General features: G+C 49.1%; 1 pseudogene across 1 annotated transcript; it reads left to right on the top strand.

Moving 5' to 3' along the window:
• Positions 1 to 5,427: 5,427 nt before the first annotated feature.
• On the top strand, positions 5,428 to 6,371 carry LOC310923485 (olfactory receptor 14C36-like; annotated as a pseudogene). Its single transcript has one exon. The product of its transcript is annotated as an olfactory receptor 14C36-like (transcript).
• Positions 6,372 to 13,251: the final 6,880 nt, after the last annotated feature.

Genomic DNA, 13,251 nt, shown 5'->3' with positions numbered 1-13,251 from the left:
ACCCCCAATACCAACACAGCCACAGATTTTGTGTTAATAATATGCAATGCTTCAGTGCATTTGATATTCTCTACCATTGCATTAGGTATGAATCATGCTGGAGCTATTCTCTATCCTTCCGAGCATAGGGGCCCGTCAAATTGGTGAGAAATGGCAAACTGTCAATTTAGAATCTTGTGTTGTTAGGGAGCAACAAGGTTTCATTTGTGAAAGTAGTGCAATCATAGCTGAGGACATTTGTTTAGACACAGAGCAAAATATTTGTCATTTTGAAGTACATCCTAAGGAAGCTCCTAGAACAGTGCTCGTGTATATAGGCAATGGGTGTGCATGCTTTAGAACTGCTTGTGATGTTGTAGTTGTAGAAAATGTAGTGGTGGATACTAAAAATCACTCAAATTTTTGTGTTTGTAATTTTACTACAATTACAGGATGTGACTTTTCTTACACAGCCCCAGTTACATCCTATCATCTTTTACAATCTAATTTTACACTGATTCATCAGATAATGCCTGCTCCCACTGGAATGAACCTGACTTTAATTAAGCAATTGTTGCTTCACCAGGACTTAACAGAAATTTTGGAAAAGATCAAGAAGAATGGACAGAAAACTTTGGTGACAGTCCATCATGATGTGAAGGAAATACATTGTGTTTTGGAAAGGGTAAAAAAGGATCCTGAATACAGGTGGTGGGACCTTTTTGGGTGGTCACCTACTGCTGCAGGTATCCTGAATGAAGTGTGTCATCTTATTGTTTTTTTTTTTTTTTTTGATTTTGGTTTTGATTGGTTTTGTTTTATCAGTAATTTTATACATTCTAAATTGGAAAATGATGAATCAGTTGGGACATTTGGCATCGATAATGAATGCACACAGTTCAGTCAATACCCCTTTTGCAAAAGACTCTCCTAAAGTTATTGACACAAGACGCACGACCCAAACAGCGAAAATTAGGCCCGCAAGAGCAAATTGATTTGAAATTGTCATTTGTTTTGATTAGTGTTGTTTGTCTTAGTTATATTGTAAGTAAAATTAAATATTTGTTTGGAAATTGTTATAACTTTATAATTGTAAGGAATTTTGTGAAAGAAAGTTGTTTAAAATTGCCCCTTGCCATGGCCCAGGGCAGCTTGGCATGATGATCCACCCTCACTGCTGGCCTAGGCCTGCAGTGCCCTTCCCCACAGCCTGTCTGCACAGAAGCACTTCCAGGGCTCTCTGCATTTCCCTTCCCCTCACCCTTGGCTCACTCACAACCCTCCCAACAACCCACCTGTCACCCCTGATTTTCTTGCTTTCAAGTGTTTGAATCTTTGCAGCCTGATTCTCACACTCTTTCATGTAAACTATATGTATTTTTAGAAATTATTTATGTGTTTTGCATAGTTGTTCTCTGAGAGGAGAACTTGACTGATGGTCACAGTGACCAATGGAGTCAGGAGGTTGTAACCTCCTTGGGCGAATTTTGGCCCTCTGTAAAAAGTGTTTATAAGTGATGGAGTCAGAAAAAAAAAGAAGCTTTTCATGTTTGACCCTGCTGCTGCCTGCTTGTCCTCTGTGAGGGTCCACACTCACAACGCAACATGTGACCCCTCTAAATGAGGGGTGAAACCCACCTGGAGCTTTGAGCTGCAAGAAGTTCAAAGTTTTCTGTCCATCACGAGTTGGTCTAATTCAGCCTTCAGCTAACTCTGGATTTTTGTTTTTTGTAGAACTTCCAATACGTCTAAATCATTCCTTGCATGGTTCTGCCTTGGGAAAGAGGAACTTCCTTGGTGGCATCTTGGGCTTGGCACACCCTTCAGGAGTGTGTCTGTTTTCAATGGGGAACCTCAGGAGTTTTAGGTTGCTTCAAAAAATAAGAGAAGAAAACCCCCCTTTGCCAGAGTGCAGCTAGTCCTTTAAACAAAGTAGGTCCCAGGTGAGTGAGGAGAGACAGGATGGGGTTGGGGAATGTGGAGCAAGGTTGTCCACACTGGATCAGACCTCAAGGCACAGCTTCCCTGAGCAGGCCAGACATGCATAAGAGTGTCCTTGGATCAACATCAATCCCAGAATGCTGCAATCACGTTTGGTCTAAAGAGAAAAATAGACCCTTGAAAATAGGAATGTGGGTTTCTTAGAAGTTCTTTCAAAGATTTCTCCTTAACTCTAGGAAAAAAGACTTCCTAATGAACTGCAACAGACCAGAGGGAAATCAAGGCACAGCCATGGTTTGTCAGGACATATTTAACCTTTGGTGCTGAGTCGTGGAACCTCATGGCCTGAGAGGAGATTGCACAAACCTTTCCAAAAGCCAAAGTCAGAGGAAAAACCCAAAGTGTCTGGAAGCATTAATGGGTCCCAATGAGGTCCATCCCCAACACAGGCTCCTCATGGAGTCTTTGAAGAAGAGAATTGAAGGTCACTACTGCACAAAAATCTCTCAGAGACTCGGTGTGGGAAGGAAAACCCAAAGTACCTTAAACACCTTGAGTATCTCAAAACATTAATGAGCCTCACTGAGTGTCAATACAAAGCTCTCAAGGGACTCATTAAAGCAGGTAATTGGAGGACATGATTGCACAAATCTCTAGGAGACTCTGGCAAAAAGAAGTACTTAAATTACCCTGAGTACCTTGAAGCATTAATGTGCCCCACTGAGTGTTGTTAGTGGCTAAGAATCTCAAGAGACTCATTAAAGGAGATAACCCGGGCCATTATTGCACAAACCTCTCAGAATTAGTGTAAAAAAAAAAGTTCTTGAATAAACTTTGAGTACCATGAAGTATTAATGAGCCCCACTGAGTGTTGTTACTTGGTAAGAATCTCAAGGGACTTGTTAAAGCAGATAATTGGGGCCATGATTGTTCAAACCTCTCATAGAGTCAGTTTTAAAGGGGAAACACCAAATACCTTAAAATAACTGAAGTATCTTGAAGCATTAATGAGCCCCACTGAGTGTCATTACTGACAAAGTCTCTCAAGAGACTAATTAAAGCAGATAATTGGAGGCCATGATTGCAGAAACCTCTCAGAGACTCCAAGGCAAAAGCCAAACCCAAAGTCCTTTGAAAAACCTGCAGTCCCTGGGAGCATTAAGGAGCCCCCCAGGGCCATTCCTGACCAAGGCTCCCATGGGACTCCTTCCAGCTGATCCTTTGAGGCCACTGGGATGTGAGGGGGATGCTGAGGGCAGGACAAGGGGCTGACAGTGCCCAGCCTTGCTGGGGCTGTGCCAGGAGGCCCCTGAGCCTCAGGACAAGGTGTCTCCTCACATCCCTTGGTGGCACACAGGGTGCTGTGCCCCAGGGCACCAAGACTTGGCTTCTCTTTGTCCCACCTGTCACCACTGCCTCCAGTTCTCTGCTCTGGCTGGGGCCTGGGGACACTTTATCTGTTGTTTCTGTCAGGTCCCTCAGTGGGACCCATTAAAACTTCAAGAAACTTTGGAGTTGGATTGTGACTTTGAATTCTTGAGAGGTTTCTTCAGCTCCCTCTCAGGGACTGATGTTCAGGGCCTCATCACCAAGCCCCAAGAGTGTCATTCAAGTCCTTGTGCTGTGTCTGTGCTGCTGAGCTGGGCCAGGCTTCTGGCACAGACACAGCTCCTGGAGACCAAGAAGAGCTTAAAAACACATTTCTCTTGATGAGCAGCTCTTGTCCCAGTCCAGCAGGGCTGGGGCACTGCCTGCAGCCACCCCGGGCACTGCACAGAGATCTTCAATCACTCAGGGCTGGGAAGGGGCTGAGAATGACTGGGGGAGAACCACTCCCAGCCCTGGAGTGGAACATCCCAATGCCTACAGACTGTGAGTACATTCTGATTCTCTCTCATGCAGAGCAGCCAGGGGTGCCCATGGCTGTCCTACAGAGCAGGGTCCTGCAGCCCAGGGCGCTGTGCTGGGGCAGGGACTCTGTTGCCTGCCAGGGACAGCTCTCAGCCAGCCCTGGGAGCTGCTCACAGCACTGGGGGACAAGATCTGGGTGGAAGGAGACAGCTGGTTAGGCGTGGAGGTGTTGTCCTTGTGAGGTGAGGATGGTGCATTGTTCAGGACTGCTCCCAGCATGACATTTAACTCCAGAACATTTCCAAGTAAATTATACAGGCAGCACAGCAAGGCAGAGGCTGCATAAAAGGGAAATCCTTCTTTATTAATCTATTGCTCTGGATTGCCTGGATGGGAAATTGCACATAGATATTCAACTTTCACTTCCGGGTTAGAAAAATGAAAAATTTTCTCTCAAACTTTACTAAACCAGGCAGTGACAGAAATGAGCAGAAGGTCCCTTGCCCGCAGGATCAGTGTCACTTTTCCAGCCTCCTCATGGTTGCTCTGAGGTTGCCATCAGAGCCTGCAGAGCCAGAGCTGCCCCTGGGCAGTGCCTGAGCTGGGAGGGCTGTGTAGGGCAGAGCTGAGCCCCCAGGGCTGGGCTGGTCTCTGGCAGCACTGGCAGGGCCCAGCCCAGGGCACAGGGAAGCAGCTGCAGGCAGAGACAGCTCCAGGCAGCAGAGCCCTGAGCAGGCAGTGGGGGGAAAGTGCCACCAAGCTGTGCTGGGATATTGAAAGTCCCTTCCAAACTGAACAATTCTGTGATTACTCTTTTTACAGATCCACGTGCCAAGACACTGCACATGGGGTGTCCCAACTCCCTATGCCCCAGGATGCTCTTGGCAGGGCAGGCTGGAGCCTGGGAATGAGCTGACTCTCCTCCACCAGTGCCATGGACAGGACCCTTGGTGTGTCCAGGGGGTGTCATCCAAGCACTGAGCTGCCTCCAGGGGACAATGGGGGACAGGAGTGTCCTTGGCCAGGAGTGGGGCTCAGACTCTGAGAAAGGCTGAGCCAGTTTGCTCTGGTGTGGGTCCCTCTGCTGTCAGCTGTGTCAGGCTGATTTTCAGGGGAACACAGTGACAGCCTTTGATCTCAGAAAGGGCAGCTGGGGACTGATGGAGCAACAGAGCAGCTCCCCCCACCCTTCACTGAGTTACAGCCAATGCTCTTGCCTTGCACAGTTGACTCTGATTTCCCTGGGCACAGCAGGAAACCCTCTCAAACTCCCTTTGGCCATCACTGTTCCTTAGCCCTAGGACAGGAGAGGCTCCCAAGCTCCTCTGCCTCAGGAGCAGTTTGGGCTGATGAAGTCCAGCCCCAGGACTGGCCCCTGTCCCCATTCCCATGACCCCAGTGCTGCAGAGCAGAGCTGACCCCTCTGTGTCCATGGGCAGAGCCCCTGCTCATCACAGCCATGGGGCCAGATCCCAGCAGAGCTCCAGGCACTGGGCTGAAGGAAGGGATCTAAGAAATGGATAATTGGGTGGCACAGAGCAGCAGGGGCAGGGCTGGGAGAAAGGGCTTGGGCATTGCTCAGCAAATGAGCAATGACTCTCCCCTGACTTGTCACTGTGTTCTTCTTCAACAGGACTCCGTGGCCGGAGTGAAGAAATGTCCAACAGCACCTCCATCAGCCACTTCCTCCTGCTGGCATTGGCAGACACAAGGCAGCTGCAGCTCCTGCACTTCTGCCTCTTCCTGAGCATCTCCCTGGCTGCCCTCCTGGGCAACAGCCTCATCATCAGTGCTGTGGCCTGCAGCCACCACCTGCACAGTCCCATGTTCTTCTTCCTGCTCAACCTGGCCCTCAGCGACCTGGGCTCCATCTGCACCACTGTCCCCAAAGCCATGCACAATTCCCTCTGGGACACCAGGACCATCTCCATGCAGGATGTGCTGCACAGCTCTTTTTCTTTCTGTTCTTCATCTCTGCAGAGTTTTATCTCTTGACCATCATGTGCTATGACCGCTACGTGTCCATCTGCAAACCCCTGCACTACGGGACCCTCCTGGGCAGCAGAGCTTGTGCCCACATGGCAGCAGCTGCCTGGGCCAGTGCCTTTCTCTATTCCCTGCTGCACACGGCCAATACATTTTCCCTGCCCCTGTGCCATGGCAATGCCCTGGGCCAATTCTTCTGTGAAATCCCACACATCCTCAAGCTCTCCTGCTCCAAATCCTATCTCAGGGAACTTGGGCTCCTTACTTTTAGTGCCTTTTTAGGACTTGGTTGTTTTGCGTTCATTGTTTTCTCCTATGTGCAGATCTTCAGGGCCGTGCTGAGGATCCCCTCTGAACAGGGACGGCACAAAGCCTTTTCCACCTGCCTCCCTCACCTGGCCGTGGTCTCTCTGTTCCTCAGCAATGCAGTATTTGCGTACCTGAAGCCCCCTTCCATCTCCTCCCCATCCCTGGATCTGGCCCTGTCAGTTTTGTACTCAGTGGTGCCTCCAGCCCTTAACCCCCTCATCTACAGCCTGAGGAACCAGGAGCTCAAGGCTGCAGTGTGGACACTGATGACTGGATGGATTAAGGAACTGCTGGCCAATTTCTGAAAATCACTTGTAATAAAAGTCTTCTTTGATACTTTTGTTGGTTTCATTTTGGAGGCTCTTTTTCTTTGTTTTACTTTTATAATATTGTCCACAAAGAAATGTCATTGTTCCATTTCTCATTTTGTTTCTCTCCACCTTCCTTGTGGCACAGACTGTTTCAATGAAGGGCTGCACTCTTGGTGGCTTTAAAGAAACTACAGGATCTCCCAGCCAAGTTTTCTGCAGAGATCTCCCTTTTGTTCCCTTCTCTGGAGCTGCAACAGCAATGTCTGTGTGAAAGAGCTGGGGACAGATTAGTGCTGGCACAGCAGCTGTGCCCAGGAGCAGCAGCCCTTGGTGTTGCCAGTGCTGCTCCTGTGGCCCTGCCCCGCTGCCCTCCTGGCCCTGGTGTTGCTGTAGGGCCTGAGGGCTCTCGGGGCTGGGCACAGGGCTGGGGGTGGCAGTGCCGGGGCTGCAGCAGGGACAGGCCATGGGCACTGCTGGGGCAGCACTGACGCCTCAGGGCAGGGCCTGGGGGCTCCAGGCTCCTTGCCCAGGCTCTCTCAAGAACATGCCCAGGCCAATGCTCAGCAGAGAAAAGACCCGTGAGCAGCCCCAGGCTGGCTGTGGGCAGGTTGGGGGCAAACAGCATGGCTGGGGCTCTGCAAGGTCCCTGGAGGAGACAGGAAGGAGCAGCAGAGCAGGGGCTGATCCATCCTGTTCTGGTTTGGGTTGAATTAGGGGAAAACCTTCAAGGAATCCCCTAATAACAAAACCTCTACCACCCCTCCCCCCAACCCTGGGTTTGGGAAGGAATCTCTTGAACACAAAGTGGAAAAAACCGGTTTATTAACAAATGAATAAACACCCCCCCCCCCCCCCCCCCCCCCCGACACAAGGGAAAAAAAAAGAACAGAAAAAGCTCAGGTTACTGTGAGGGGGAGGGCGCTCAGCTTCCTTTACAAGCCCCGGCGATCCTCTACGGACTCTTCCAGCCAGATCAGCTCCGGGTGCCGGTCCTAAATCTTAAAAGGGGGGGGGGGGGGGGAAGGGAGAAGAGGAAAAGGAAAAAAAACAAACAGAGCACAGAGGCAGCAGAAAGAAAGGAAGAAAAAAACCAAAAGAACGAAAGGGTAAGAAACTAGCAGAAAATTGCGAGACAGCAAGCGCCTAGAAGCAGGAAAGCCAAAGCCAAAGCCAAAGCAGCAGCGGAGCAAGCCAGCAGGCCAGTGCCCGCCCCCCCCAAAGGGGACGGAACACCTCTTAGACATAACAAGGGAGTCCACGATATGGGATTATGGGATAGAGAGCACTGTCAACCCAGGACACATCCCCACTGCGCTGGACACCCCAGGGCAGCGTCCCAGAGTGTCCTCATGCACTTGCCAACAACATCCCCCCTCTGCAGCCCTGGCCTCTCCCCCAGCTCACACACATGCCACATTCTTGCAGGCATAGACACGGCAGCACTGGCTCAGGAGCCCCTGTTTGCACTGCTCAGAGCAGGCCTGAGCACCCCCATGGTGTTGGTGTGGGGAGATGAACCTGAGTGAGCACAAATGCCATCAGGCCCTGGGGCCAGGAGGGGCTGGGGGACAGGAGGGAAACCATTTACAAACTCAGGTTTGTTGAGGCCTCTGTAGACAGAACGTTTGCTCATATCGGCTCTGAGTTTCCTGTGCCACTGCTGACTTATTAAAATATGGATATTGATCTACTATCAATACCCAACTGTGATGGACAAAAGACTCTCTAACAGTTTAGAGTTAGAAGGTTTATGTTTAATATGACACAGGACAGTTTTGTGGGATCCCTCCTTAATAGGCTCTGCAAAGTTACAGGTGGTTACAAAGTCAATTCATTTACAAAAGTTGAATACCCAAAATACTAAAACACATTCGTAGCACTAACACCTCCCATTCTCCACTTCCTATTATAATTGGCTAAAAAGCTATTAAGCATGTGTAGTTTGTTCTTTGAATTGGGACAGTGGTCTTTTTTATGGAGAGGGGTCGTGAAAAGAGGAAATAAGAGGAGTCTTCCTTATTCCATGCTTTCAACCTTTTCCATGGATATCAAGACAAATGATAACTGGTAGAACTCCTGTTTCCTTACTCCATGCCTATTCAATGGGTTTCTGGATGCTAGAGGATTTACAATTGTCTGTGTTCTTAAATCTATTTATCAGTTTCTTCTGTTTCTTATTATAAACACAGCTAAAGAAACACAAAAATGACAAGCAATTAGTTATTTAGAGCTGGGATTGATACCCTAGATCTGGTTCCTTCCAACTAACCATTAACTTCTATTTTTTTCAGCACAGCTTATCTATCTATCTACTCTAATTCTGGCAAAGCTTATCTTTAGCTAAAACCTTAACTTTCCTAAAATCCTTACTTCCTTTGAAATTCATGTCTCAGCTCTGCCTTGTTTTCCCTCTGGTTTGCTGCAGTTCATTAGTGGAAGTCCTTTTTCCTAGTTATAGAGAAATATTTCAAAAACCTTCTAATAAATTCACATTCCTATTTTCAAGGGTGTATTTTTCTCTTTAGAGAAGAGGTGATAGCAACATTCAGTGACTGATATTGACCATGGGACTCTCGCAAGGAAGTCTGGCCTGCTCAGTGAAGCTGTGGCTTGAGGTCTGACCTAGTGTGGACAACCTTGCTCCACATTCCCCAACCCCATCCTTCCTCTCCTTACTCAGCTGGGACCTGCTTTGCTGGGAGAACTGGATGCACTCTGGCAAAGGGGGGTTTTCTTCTCTTATTTTTTGAAGCAACCTAAAACTCCTGAGGTTCCCCATTGAAAACAGACACACTCCTGAAGGGTGTGCCAAGCCCAAGATGCCACCAAGGAAGTTCCTCTTTCCCAAGGCAGAACCATGCAAGGAGTGTTTTAGACATACAGGAAGTTGTACAAGAAACACAAATCCAGAGCCTGGGCTCTCTCACTGTCCCCAGCTCCTGCAAAATCCCTGCTCTCAGTTCCTTGGCCCCCTGGGATCCCCTCTGGGAGTTGGAGAACCAGCTGGCAATGGAACCTTGCCCTGAAAAGGAACCATTTGGGTGCTCCCTAGGGAGGCCAGAACTGAAACTTTGTTCCTTTTGCCTCCCTGCAGAGATGTCCGGGCATCTTCTGCACAGAGTTCCAGCCTCAGCATTTGCTGAAGGCACTCTCTGCAAATGTCACTGCCAGGGCCCTGTCCTTGCATCTGTCACCTGCTGTGGCTGGGCACAAACAGAGCTCCTGCACTTGCATTTTCAGCTGCTGTGCAACCAAAGCTGAGGGATCTGGAGCTGCCTGAATGCAAAAATTGGAATATGAGCCTCTCTCGAGGGGGAAATCTCTCCTTCCGGGACAAGTTTGGCTGGCAATGGTTTCACAAGGCTCATGTCTCATCTGTCAACAAAACCCTGGAGAAGGCTCCGTGCTTTTCTTCCAGTGGAAAAGAACTGCCCTGCTTCTCCAGTTGCCCATGGCCAGAGCTGGGATTCCACCTCCAAAATTCCCTGTATCAAAAGACTGCTCTCAGACAAAATCTGCTATTAGTGACAAGTCTGGCAGACCTTGGCCTAGTGAGGCTCTCACCTGCCTTCCAAACAATGGGATTTTGTGCTTTTCTTCCTATGGAAAAGAACTGTTCTTCTTGTCCAAGTGCCTGTGAACAGCCGTGAGGTCTGTAGTCTGAACCGGATAGCTGCAGTCTTCCCAGAGAGAGAGGTCTCGCTAGAGATAGCCTTTCCAGAGGTCTCGGGCCATCTTCAGCTGCTGGGCAGCCTCAGCAAGGCACAGCCAGGGGCTGCAAATGATTCATGTCTTAGCAGTGGTTTCAGCTCATAGTAGTGATTTCAGTTCTGCCTTGCGAAGTTATCCCAGGCTGACTCAGGGACAGAGAGACTGAAGCCTTGTGTAGCTGTTCCACAGAGTAGCTTTTATTATCCTGCAAAGGGGTGGCCATGGACAGCAGCTCCCTGTCTCAGCAGGGTAAAACCTGGGGTAAGTAAAGAAGGGGTGGTACCAAAGGGGAAGAACCAATAGGCTGGAAAAGTATGTATCAAAGCATTATGGGTGCCTTTTTCTGACCTAAGAGAGAACTGCCTCAACTAGGTCTTCTCTCCTGGGAAGGGGGTTGAGATGAGCTTATCACATTCCATTCAAGGGACATCCCTCCAGGGCAAGAGCCTGGGAGGTTCATCCACTTGCAAGGGTGCCCATAGCAAGAACTGGGATTCCACCTCCAACACTGCCTCTTATGAGAGACTGGAGGAGATTGTTGGCTGGAAACATTTCGTGTGTGGGGGAGGAAGGGGCAGGTCCAGCCTTGCCCTGCCCTGTAACCCCAATTCCCCCAGAGCCTCTATCCCAGCCCAGCAGTGTCTGCCAAGCCCTGGCACACCCAAGGCAATGCTCCACACCCACCTCTGCAGCCCCCCAGCCCAGCTCCTGAGTGACCAGGTGACTCAAAGTCCCACCTGGGGGAAGGGCCCAGGAAGACCAAGGGGTATTTAAGGCTGACCACAAGGCAAGCGCACGTGTTGACTCCACTACCTCTTGGAATTTCTATCTGAAGACTGCTGGAATCCAGGAGTTGGTAGCTGTTTGTGTTCTTCTCTATATTTCTCTATATATCTCTCTACATCTTATTTGTCCATCTCTCTTTCTGTGTCCTTCCCCTCTAATTCCCTCTTCTGGAAAATTCTGATTAACTTAAAATTGAACGGGCTTAGAGTTTGTGAAGTTGAATGGGCCAAGGTAATGATTTGAGAAGTGTTTTTTGTTGATTGAATGTCATATTAAACCTTTTGCCAAAGTTTCTCTGAATTTCTAAAGTTCTCAGTAAAGGCTGTTATTGCTGTTTGCCGCCGGGAGGCAAGACACGACAACCATTGTGATTGAACAGGTGCTTCTGAAAAGAATGAAAATTAGAAAGTTCCTAAATGTATGTTGGAGATTTGAAGAGTTGAAACCCTTGATTGACATGGAATAAGTGTATTAATATTTTAAAGGTAATAATTTTAAATTGTAATGTAACAGTAAGGAGCCACCTCCGTGGTCCCCCTGAGGGGGCAGTGAGGGGGGGCTGCTTGGTGGCTGGAGGCCGCCCGCAGCCCCCCCCCAACGCCGGAGTGGACTGCCTGCCGCCTTGAGAGAGCCTGCGCAGACACCGAAGTGGGCCGTCCCGGCCCCAACCCCCACTGTGGCACAGCCGATGGGGGCAGCCCACCGCCAAAGCTATGCCGTGTACCCCCGCCCCGGCATGGCCCTGCCGACGGGGCAGCCCGCTGCTCCTAGCCCGCGCAGCCATCCCGGACTCCCTGCCACCAGCGTGGCTGTGCCGACGGGGCGGCCCGCCCATGCCTTGACCCGCTCCAAAAAAACCCGCTCCCAGAGACGCGGCAAATCGCCGCCGAGGCGCCGCCACCGGCACCTCCCCCCCGCCATCGAAACCGCGGGACCCCCGAGGCGCCCGCTCCCCGTGTAGCGCGGCCATCTCGCTGCTGCCAGTTGCGAAATAACTCTGGCCCGCCATGAGGCTGCTCCAGCCCCTGCCCCCCCCCACCCTTCAGGCAACCCTGTAGTACATGTAAATTAGGAATCCCAGTGCAATCTGGGACCCTTTTTAACACCAAAAACCCCCTATAAAGATAAATCCAAGTAAGATTTAAACCCACAAAGACCATTACTAAGCTGTGTATACCCTAGAGTATTAATAGAGCTGATTAATACAATTTTTGTAACTTGCTGTAACCTAAAAATACAAAAAAAAAGGTGAGACCCCGAGGCAAACAAACGGAAATCAGAACTCCTTAGAGACCCCTGGCGAGGGAAGAGTTCTCCAGCTCTGCAGAAACTTCCTGCTGCAAAGCTGACCAGGACTCTCCACCTCAAGGGTGAACCCGGCTGCTGGTCCCTCGAGACACCCTTGTAAGAGCTGATTAAAAAAGGCATTTTAAGGAGAAAAATATTATCTCTGCCCATTTATAACACTTCTGCTTTATTCTGTGTTAGTGCACACATTTATACATTCTCTAAGCAGCTCATTAGTCAAGCATACATGTAAATTCATGATTGGTTGGCAATCTAAATGCTATATTTGCATTTTATCTAGTTTTGTTCTCATCCTCCCTTATTCTGCTGACTGTAGGCATCCTGTGTATTGTATAACTTGTTGCTTAAAGCCAGGCTGACCTTGCCTGGGCGTTCTCTGATGCAGAACTTACCATGCCTAGGAGTTCTCTAATGTAAGGCCATCCAGACCTTTATCCTGTCACCACATCTCCACAGGCTGTTTTGTTCTTTTGAGCTCCTGAGAATCTCTTATTATTTCTCCAGTGCATCCAACTCAGAGTACACAAACAATTGTAATCCCTTTTAAATGTCTCATTGAGAGAGTTGTTTGGGGGTTGGGGGTCAGGGCTTTTCTGTTCTGCTTGGCACAGCCCAGGCAGGGCTTTCACAGCCACACTGCACTCTCCATTTCCTACCTGGACCCGCTGGTGCCTCTGAGCTCTGCTTGCCCAGCCCCAGGGATGCTCTCCTTGTCTGCCCATTCCCCCACGGTCTCTGGGCAGGCATGGCCTCAGTGGGGGCTGTGACATCCTCAGACACTTGGAGGCTGCTGCTGGATTTGACTTCTCCAGAGGCTTGTTCAACCTTCAGCTCTGTAGTTCAGGAATTCAGTGGCCCAGGGCTCATTAACATTCAGAACACCCTAACAGGCCAAGCCTCTGGGAATAATTTGATTTAAGTTTTCAGGGTTGGTTTGTTTTTTTTTTTTTTTTTTTTTTTTTTTTTTTTTTTTTTTTTGGTTAATTCAACAGATGTATTCAAAGTAAATATATTATTTTTTTATAAAGACAGAAAAAAATTTAAGGTCCTGTTTGTGTTTTTTCCCTGT

This window comes from Zosterops lateralis, assembly GCF_965231275.1.
Source record: "Zosterops lateralis genome assembly, contig: HAP1_HAP1_SCAFFOLD_68, whole genome shotgun sequence".
NCBI classification, from domain to species: domain Eukaryota; kingdom Metazoa; phylum Chordata; class Aves; order Passeriformes; family Zosteropidae; genus Zosterops; species Zosterops lateralis.
This window is presented reverse-complemented; position numbering and strand designations above follow the sequence as displayed.